Consider the following 10639-nt stretch of genomic DNA (forward strand, 5'->3'; position numbering starts at 1 on the left):
TCAATCATAGGGCTAACATATGTAAACAATAGTGGTTTAAGAGATTTGACAGAATTACAACTTTGTAAAACTGATTTGTGGAAATGTTGGCTTAGACTGGCTTTCCCGTCTGCCAATTACCTAAGTCTCAAACGTACATTAATGTGCAACATTATCACATGTTATAAGATGTATTTAATGACAGAACATCAAGTTATTTATGAACAAGTTTTGGCTTCATATTGTCCAATGGCAGACATGCGGATTTGAAATATAAAGTACACATCATTAGTACACACAATTTCCACATACAGGAGCTCGTGTAATAGATACAAAAAAACATTGTCTTTGAATAACGCAATTAAAAAAACATCACCAGCTAAATATGACTAATTACAACCAAGTGGCAATAATTGTTTGCAAAAAACGGCAAATTTTATTTTTAATGGCGTTGGCACTAAGAGGGCATTGTATTGGTACTTTATCAAAAATGGCCTGTGCTGAAATTGCAAGTACTGTTTCTATCCAACAAAATTAAAGCATAACTGTAGCTTGGGATCTGTGCTCCAGAACTTTTGATGGCAGATGAACAACTATGACATCAACATAACCTCAGTCTGTAGTAAAATAGTGAGAAAGTACACTGCAAAAACTGAAATCTAAGTAAGATGAAATATCTCAAATAAGGGTGATATTTGCTTATTTTATGTCTGATAAGATAATTATTCTCACTAAGCAGATTTTATGTTAGAGTGTTTTACTTGTTTTAAGTGTTTTGGTCCTAAATGATCTCAGTAAGATATTACAGCTTGTTGCTGAGATGTGATGACCTATATTGAGTAAAACATGCTTGAAACTAGAATATCAACTGTTGCAAAGCTGTGTCATCAACACTCACAAGTATAAAACTACTTTTTTAAAGTAATCATTTCTTATTTCAAGCATGAAAAAAAAAAATCATGGCTTTGACACAATTGTGTCTCATAATTAAAACAGATGACAGCCAAATGGACTTTTGCTGTTTTATTTTCAATGAAACAAAAGAACAGAAGTACATATACTCATATAGTAGTACAGTTGGCACAGTACAGTAAACTGACAGTTAATATTTAAAAATTTAACATTTCAAACAATTTTGAACAGAAACAGTTCATGCACATTCAGATAAATTCTTCAAAATTACAATTAAAAAGATTTTGGCCGGGGGCCGTGCTGTATATATGCGCACTAATTGACTGAAAGAGCACGCACTTGGCACGATGATGTCATGTTATCCATGGAAAAAATGCATTTTTAGACCATATGATTTGCCTGAGCGGCTAGGAGACCCCGAGAGTAACAAGCAGTTGCCTTGTTGCCTTTCCGTTGGGAACAATAAATTAGTTTTTAGTATAAGTTTGCTGGTTTCAAGAAATGTAATGCCGAGCGCATATCATTATGTCAAGATAATGGCACTAGCATTTACTTCATTTAAGAATATTTTTCAACATATAGAGGAAAAAGGTCTCTTTTTTTCTACCAAGAAAAGTGCACTTGTTATTAGTGAGAATATACTTATTTTAAGGTATTTTTGGGTTCATTGAGGTTAGCTAATTAGGGACCGAGTCCCTTTGGGACAGAGGACCCTATTGAATTTCTTGCGTTTTATTATTATACCACCGCCTATTTGAGCTGTAATTTGACCCCCTTAACATGCTTCAAAACTCACCAAATTGGACACACGCATCAGGACTGGCGAAAATTGCGATCTAATCAAAAAACCAAACCCCAAAACTCAAAATTGCGCTCTAGCGCCCCCTAGGAAGAAAACACAGACAAAACTGCCTCTAACTCCCAGTAGGAATGTCGTAGAGACATGAAACAAAAACATCTATGTAGGTCTCACTTAGACCTATATTTCATACACTGACAACCCCCAGCTAAAATCAACAGGAAGTATGCAATTCCCCCTTCAAAACAAAAGTGGAGTAAAAACAGTCACCTTTTTTCAAACATTATCTCCTCTGAGCGCGTTTGTCGTGTCGGCTTCAAATTAGCACAGGAGAGAGATTGAACCCTTCTGGTTAAAAGTTGATGAAAGAGTTTTAATTTCTGCTACGGTTTGGATTTTATGAGTCCTCAAAGTCGGTCCCGTCCATCGCTGCTTGCAGCTTTAATTTTTAGGTCTCACTTAGATCTATATTTTATTCACTGACAACCCCCAGATTAAATCAACAGGATGTATGCAATTCCCCCTTCAAAACAAAAGTTGAGTAAAAACAGTCACCTTTTTTCAAACATTATCTCCTCTGTGCGCGTTAGTTGTGTCGGCTTCAAATTAGCACAGGAGAGGGATTGAACCCTTCTGATTAAAAGTTGATGAAAGAGTTTTAATTTCTGCTCCGGTTTGGATTTTATGAGCCCTCAAAGTCGGTCCCGTCCATCGCTGCTTGCAGCTTTAATTTTACTTGTTTTGAAAAGTCTTGACAAGCCAAATTTTCTTGTTCTATTGGCAGATAATTTTGCTTGGTTCAAATAAAATACCCATAATTTGAGTATTTTTTTTTTCTTGTTTTTGAACACTGACTTTTTGCAGTGTAGCTGAAGCCCACAGATAGTACGTACAGTATGTCCTCAGGGTCACTGCTGAGTTGGGAGATGGTGTATGATTAGTGAACATGACGAGTGTAGGGGCGCATGTGGTAAATTGTCAGGCCTTTCTTAATTAACTGCTGGGAGGAACAATTAATGTTTAGAAGAGGTGCCAAATACAAGATGGGCTCGATTGTACAACCGCGAGTCGTTCGGCGAGTGTTTGCATTCAGTTTGAGATAAAAGCAGTTCTCAATGTGGTGCTTTTACCACTCCAATGCACAATGTACATCGCCACCTGAGCATGTGACATAAGTACCACTGGAGAGGCTTGATTACTTCAATCTTTGGGAGACAAAACCTAAGCCCGGGTGAGCACGGGAGATAGGAGCCAATAACTCGCCGTATTGAATGTGGGGCTGCTCTTGTCAGACACACGCGCCTCCGCAACAATAAAAGAGTCCAACAGGGACTTAATTGTGTTTGTAATATGCAGGCCCCTAATGATGGCCGCAGCTAAAGCTATTAACCACAGCGGTGGCTCAACTGCTGGTCTGAGGCACCGGGCCGCCAACGGAATGAATGTTTGATAAAATGATACAAGTTGCAGATTAACAAGCGTAAACTCAAGCGTGGTGCTAATAAAAGACGCCTATTGTTTATAGGCCTGGCACCAGGTTGATGAGGTGTTCAGGCATGCATAAGCATGCATAATGAAACTGGTATGAATTATTAATGTGTTGATTATTTAGACCCATCTATCAAAATGATAATGAAGTCAGCACCTTAACACCAATTGAGCTCCTTGCGTAATTACAGCATTTAGTTGTATTTAACCAAAATAAAGAGCGAAACACTGATCTATCTTTTTGATTACTGTGGTCGTTATTAGTTTGTTACTCTCCGAAGTCTCCGCCTGTGTTTGCGCTCTGGTTCGATCCTGAATCTAATTTTTAGAACGTATTATGTTGCATATCCAAATTGCCATTGTATATTTTAACTGTTTGTTAATCAAATCTACCTATACAAGGGTAGTAATTCACACCAGCAGCAGAGATATGTTGTTTGAACAATATAATAACCTATGCAGTGCAGGTCTAGCTCGTGACCGAACAATAGCTGGAGTAGTTCAACAAATTGTCGAAAAAAATATTTGCTCCAACTCTTAGTTTACAACCCTAGTATAGTTATTGACTAATTACCACAAAATAGCATCACTGTTTGAGTGAAATATGTAAATAGAGTGCAATTGATGTTGCCAGCAGGGGCGTAGAAGTGGGGGTAAGTAGAGATGTTATACTGGGGCTCCCAGCACTGGGAAATATTTGTTTCATGTCATTTAAACATGTAAGTTAAAAAAATAAATAATACATGTTTATATAAATAATATAGCTGTGCAATTTCAATAACAAAGCTGCTTGAATAAAATGAAGAACGTCCAAGACAGGCCTGGGCAATTATTTTGACTCAAGGGGCCAAATTTTGAGAAAAATCTGTGTCTGGGGGCCGGTATATCTATCTATTTATCTATATATATATATAAACTACCTGCCGGTATCGCATCTCCCCTTTATCTCTAAAATCCTCGAAAAAAAATTGTTGTACACCAGCTAAATGAACACATAACAATCTCTGTGAACCCTTTCAGTCCAGTTTCAGGGCAAATCACTCTACTCAGACCGCCTTCGCAAAACTGAATAAATGATAAATGGGTTATACTTGTATAGCGCTTTTCTACTCAAAGCGCTTTGACAGTATTTCCACATTTACCCATTCACACACACATTCACACACTGATGGCGGGAGCTGCATGCAAGGCGCTAAACAGCAGCCATCAGAGGCAAAGGGTGAAATGTCTTGCCCAAGGACACAACGGACGTGACTAGGAAGGTATAAGGTGGGAATTGAACCCCAGTAACCAGCAACACTCCGATTGCTGGCACAGCCACTCTACCAACTTCGCCACGGCGTCCCGAATAGGGATGTAACGGTCTCCAAATCTCCCCATACGATATTATCACGGGGGAACGGCGTGGCGGGGTTGGGAGAGTGGCTGTGCCAGCAACCTGAGAGTTCCTGGTTCGATCCTCACCTTCTACCAAACTAGTCACGTTCGTTGTGTCCTTGAGCAAGACAGTTCACCCTTGCTCCTGATGGGTCGTGGTTAGGGCCTTGCATGGCAGCTCCCGCCATCAGTGTGTGAATGTGTGTGTGAATGGGTGAATGTGGAAATAGTCTCAAAGCGCTTTGAGTACCTTGAAGGTAGAAAAGCGCCATGCAAGTATGTGGAAGTCGCTTCCTAGCGGTCCCACTGACAGACACGGCACCGGAGCCAAGCGTGCAGGTTTAACAAGGTTTTAATGATTTCCATCAACAAAAGTTCTCTCTCTAATAGAATGTGACTTTTCATTCCCATCCGTATCCTCCTTCCCTCCTGCACCCGGCCGCTCACTGTAAAAGACAACAGATGATTAGATTAACACGTACCACCTGTGCAATCTAATCATCTGCCAGCTGTGTCTCGCCGTCAGCCAATGCCACGCCCCCGTCTAATTTCAGCACCATGGACAGAGGCGGTGACCTTTGCTCCTGCAAGCACGCTGATCACACTCCCTCTCCACAAAGTATAACCCATAACCCATGTTAAGGCCACTGTACGATATTATTGTGGCATATGGCCAAAAAAACAAAGTCCTAAACATTTTATAGTGTGTTAAATGAAGTGGCATAAATGTTTAGGATGAACACACCTGCTGTAATTAAAGACAAACATAATGCTAAAATGACACCTAAAGTTAGATGCCACTAAAGCTGACAAACATACCAGATTGTAGTCATCTCCAGGCGTGTCTTAATGAAATCAAACAATGGATGTTCAAAACTTTTTGCATCATAACGCAAAGAAAATGGAAATATTGATTATTGGTCCTGAAAGACAATGGCACTTATTTAAGTTTACCACCGAAAATTTGGACAATAAAACAAACATACAAAGCAACTCGGTGAAAAAACTCCACATCTGGGGTCCCTCCCTAGGTTTGTCATTGTTCCCATTGGATTGAGTTTTTTCTTGCCCGGATGTGGTTTGTTGCGTCTGACCAGTCTTCCTCTCAAGGAATTAAAGTCACTGGTCAATCCCAAGTTCTTTCAGATGACATATATGTTGAGTAAGAAGGACCATCAAGACAGAATAGGAATATTATCAAGTTTTACTAAAGCTTTAGGAGACCAGTCCTTACAAATGCGCTAATAACAGCATCCAGAAGTGGTCTGAAAGCCAAACGGAAAGAGACAACTTATTGAATACGAAAACAGCCCCCACTCTGCCCAGAAAGGAATACAGCCTCTTTGTTCTAATACTGATAAGGTAAAAAGGGAGTATGCTATACTCCCACATTCCAACCCTTCAAGGTAAAGCACATAGTTTACGTGCGGACATAAGATACAAGCAAAGAGAGTACACATGGGAAAACATTAGCTGCTTTAAACATGACTATGAATAAAGAAATAACTCTTAAAAATATATGCATTCTCGTATGAACTTTTTTGAAACCTCTTTCTTTGCGCTGTCCTCAAATCTAAACATCCAACATCGATATGATCAGCTGGACTCTCGACACAATTAACAAAGGATTTTCGACAAGGAAAAGAGGTTCGGGGGAGCATGGCTGCCCTGATGGAACCATTGCTGCGGGGTACGTGAGAGATTCCTGGGATAAATGGAGAATCATGTGCCTCTCAGTCCTTTCCATTGAGGACGTGGAATACATCTACCTATTTGGAACCGTGATCGCGGGGCACCTGCTGATTGGGCTGGGCATTGCTCTGGTGTATCGTGAAATTCGGAAGACGATGGCAGCCACTCAAGGAGCCCAAAGGCTGTTCGTCGCAATGGAAGGTTTGGGCAGGGCTGTGGGATCACAGACTGTGGCGATTTCTGATCTGAATCGCAAGATGGATCACATCATGGAGAAATTTGCTGAGAAGAAGAATTTAATTGAAATTGAGAAAAACCAGCATGGACAAATAGAGCAGGCGAGTCATTGTTTTTTTTCCTGACTGCTCGCGGAAAACAACATCCTAATCTAGGATTTGACTCCCTCGAATGGCCTTGACGCTGTGTTATCAGGAACAGGCTGTTCTGAAAAACACCACCGAGGACACCTCAATGATGGACGCTTTTGACCTCCCTTTCTCTCAACAACACCTGGTGTCGAACTCAGATCGGCCCCAGTCCACAAAAACATTTCAACATCACACCCAAGACAATTGGGCATACATGCACACACCTCCCCTCCCCCAACCACGCCTTCACCACCGCTTGTTTGCTCCAACTCCCCCTCCCTCTGTTGCGAGTTTGTTGTGATTAAAAGTAACGTGTTTATATGTGCATTGCAAATTAGTTTTTTTCCCTTGGACTCAGTCTGGACCCCCTCCCGTGGGTCCAGCCTTTGACTGATGTTTTTTTATTCTTCCCCCCTTTCCCAATATCACCTTTTTCCCACCTTTTTTTAAGGAGCGCCGTAAAAATGGCTGCTCCACTGGCGGTCTCGTCTTGTCTCCCTGTAACGTATGTCTGCTCTTAGTGGGACTGTGCCCAAATTGTACTTTTCAGTTCTTATGTGTCTTGTGCATGTTAAGAATTGACAATACATCATCTTGAATCTTGAATCTTGAATTCTCCACAGGTTCCAGATCATCGGATGTCATTGTAGTTTGTGAAGCCTTTTGAGGCACTTGTGATTAGGGGCTATATAAATAAACTTTGATTAATTAATTGAAGCGTGACGCTTCTTTATCCCTCCATGTCAGTCTACACCGATTGTATGAGGTCTCCCATGGCTGAGACTGCATAATTCCAGTATTGATTGAGGTAGGACCACCACTTTGAGTTGGTGCACCGTTTGCCACGCTAATTGTTTGCGTTCCAGCACTTCCCTCGACGACCATGCCCAGCCATGTTAATGAGATAATTAATTTGTCGGGGGTGCCTGCCCAATATCATAACCTCAAACAGGTATTTAGTAACGACCGGACTCAGTCCCCACCCCCACAGCGTCCTTATGACTGTTCCAATCAACTCCTCCCGGGGGCAGCGTTACCTGTGGCTAGACTCTATGATGTGTCAGGGCCAGAACAGTACGTATATTTCCGGGTCCCATTCGTCCCTCTTCCTCTCCATTGGGGGCCGTATTTTTTTTCGTTGAGAAAATGTTTTAATCTTTGCGGCTCTGTATTGACTATTGAGGTCTAAATGGCAAAACTGTGAAAAATAGCTATCCTTTTTGAAACTAATGAATTTGGCATTTGCTTCTTTATCTTCTGCTGACTAAATTAAACATGCGCAATGCTTGTCACTTGGTAAGAATTCTGTAGTGGGATGAGTTAAAGATCTCTTTTAACACCCCTATCGGTCATTTTGAATACTTAGTTATGCCTTTTGACCTCACTAATGCACCCTAGGGTTGTACGGTATACCGGTATTAGTATAGTACCGCGATATTAATGAATCATATACGGTACTATAGCTGGTTTACGAGCAGAGGAGCATGTTCGGCAGCGCACAATCACGGAGTACTTACAAGCAGACACAGTGTGTAGACAGAAAAGGGAGAACAGATGCAATTTGGCTTAAGAACTAATAAAGGTGAAGTTATAACACTGAAACGACCTCAGAAAGAGGTGCTTTAAGACATGGCTAAAGTCCAGCCCCAGTCGGCAGTGTTTTAGCTACTTCTAAATCACTAATCCTCGCCTCCATGGCGACAAATAAAGTAAGTTTCTTGCAAGTATCATCCCTGCAGGACGAGGAATAGCTAAACATGCTTCACTACACGCCATAGCTCACCCCCGTCACAATGTAAACAAACGCCATTGGTGGATCTACACCTAACATCCACCGTAATGATACCAAGTATCACTTTGGAAACATTCTTGTTGTGTAAATGTGCTATATAAATAAAGTGGATTGGATTGGATTGGAAGTACAGGAGCGTATCTCGTCAATACTACTATGATTACGTCGATATTTTTTGGCATCACAACATCTTTAGTTTAAAAAAAATGTATATTATGTTTACAAAGTCAGTAATTATGTCCCTGGACACATGAGGACTTTGAATATGACCAATGTATGATCCTGTAACTACTTGGTATCGGATTGATACCCAAATTTATGGTATCATCCAAAACTAATGTAAAGTATCAAACAACAGAAGAATAAGTGATTATTACATTTTAACAGAAGTGTAAATAGAACATGTTGAAACGGAAAATAACTAGTTATTAACAGTAAATGAACAAGTAGAATAATCCATTTTTACAGTTTGTTCTTCATGATGTTGACAAAATAATAGAATGGAAAATGACACAATATGTTACTGCATATGTCAGCAGCTAAATTAGGAGCCTTTGTTTGTTTACTTACTAATAAAAGACAAGTTGTCTTGCGTGTTCACTATTTTATTTAAGGACAAAATTGCAATAAGAAACATATGTTTAATGTACCCTAAGATTTTTTTGTTAAAATAAAGCCAATAACCACATTTTTTGTTGTCCCCTTTATTTAAAAAAGTACCGAAAAGTATCAAAATAATTGTGGTACCGGTACCGGTACCAAAATATTGGTATCGGGACAACACTAGTAAGTAGTGATGAAAGTTGGAGACCACTGCTCTTAAGTCGTACAACAGTTCAGATCACATTACCGTATTTTTCGGAGTATAAGTGGCTCCGGAGTATAAGTCGCACCGGCCGAAAATGCATAAAAAAGAAGGAAAAAAACATATATAAGTCGCACTGGAATATAAGTCAAATTTTTTTGGGAAATGTATTTGATAAAAGCCAACACCAAGAATAGACATTTGAAAGGCAATTTAAAATAAATAAAGAATAGTGAACAACAGGCTGAATACGTGTACGTTATATGAGGCATGAATAACCAACTGAGAACCAGTGACGTGCAGTCAGGGGAGGCAGGTGAGGCGGGGCCTCACGTGCCATCATGGAAAGAAAAAAAATGTAAAAAGAAAAAAAAAAAATTAAATTGTTATATGTATCCAGTGATTATACTATAAAGTTATTTTCCATTTAACTTCACCAGTTTTAGATTATTTTTATTAAAAATCGCTGAATTTTCACATTTGCCGTTCAAATACTGAGAAGAGACTTGCGGTGATCAGCAGCCAATTGAGGCACGTCACTGCGTTGTGCCTCAACATGGATTGCGGACTCGGCTAACTGCTGGCCTGCTGTGCAGTGAGACCGTATTGCTATATGAATTATATTATACATTTCCATAGTTTAGTTAGCTGAGGTATATAATGTACAGTGTATTTTGTCAACAACTGTATGTGTGTAAGTCTTTCTTGTGCTGAGCAATCATAAAATGGCTGCGAAGACGCAGTGGCTGAGGCTCGCAGTAATCCCGCCTCCTGGTGGTAGAGAATGCACCCCCACCGTAGAATGCACCCCCTGATGGGAGTGGTATGATATCAACTAAAGCCCACACTTAAACTTTCCACGTGCACGATTGAATCTATTTAAAAAAGTTATTTAATAAGAAGTCAAAAAGTGCAAAAACAATAATGTTCGTGTTGGAGGAGTTGTGAATGACTGCTGGGCCACAACATTAGGTACACCTGCAGACTGCAGCACGGATTTCAGATTTCATTCATTCACAACTCCTCCAACACAAACATTATTGTTTTTGCACTTTTTGGCTTCTTATTAAATAACTTTTTTAAATAGATTCAATCTTGCACGTGGAAAGTTTAAGTGTGGGCTTTAGTTGATATAACACTCCCGCCAGGGGGTGCATTCTATGGCGGGGGTGCATTAATCCAGCACAACAGCGGCGCATGGACTTCATTTATAAGTAAAGGTAAGACCATGATAACGTTTCTTTTATTAAATGTGCTTTTTTGTGTGCTACTGTTTGTATGTGTAAAGTTAAACTTAAGTTAAAGTACCAATGATTGTCACACACACACTAGGTGTAATGAAATTTGTCCTCTGCATTTGACCCATCCCCTTGATCACCCCCTGGGAGGTGAGGGGAGCAGTGGGCAACAGCGGCGCCGCGCCCGGG

This window comes from Entelurus aequoreus, linkage group LG10 (genome assembly GCF_033978785.1).
Source record: "Entelurus aequoreus isolate RoL-2023_Sb linkage group LG10, RoL_Eaeq_v1.1, whole genome shotgun sequence".
NCBI lineage: Eukaryota > Metazoa > Chordata > Actinopteri > Syngnathiformes > Syngnathidae > Entelurus > Entelurus aequoreus.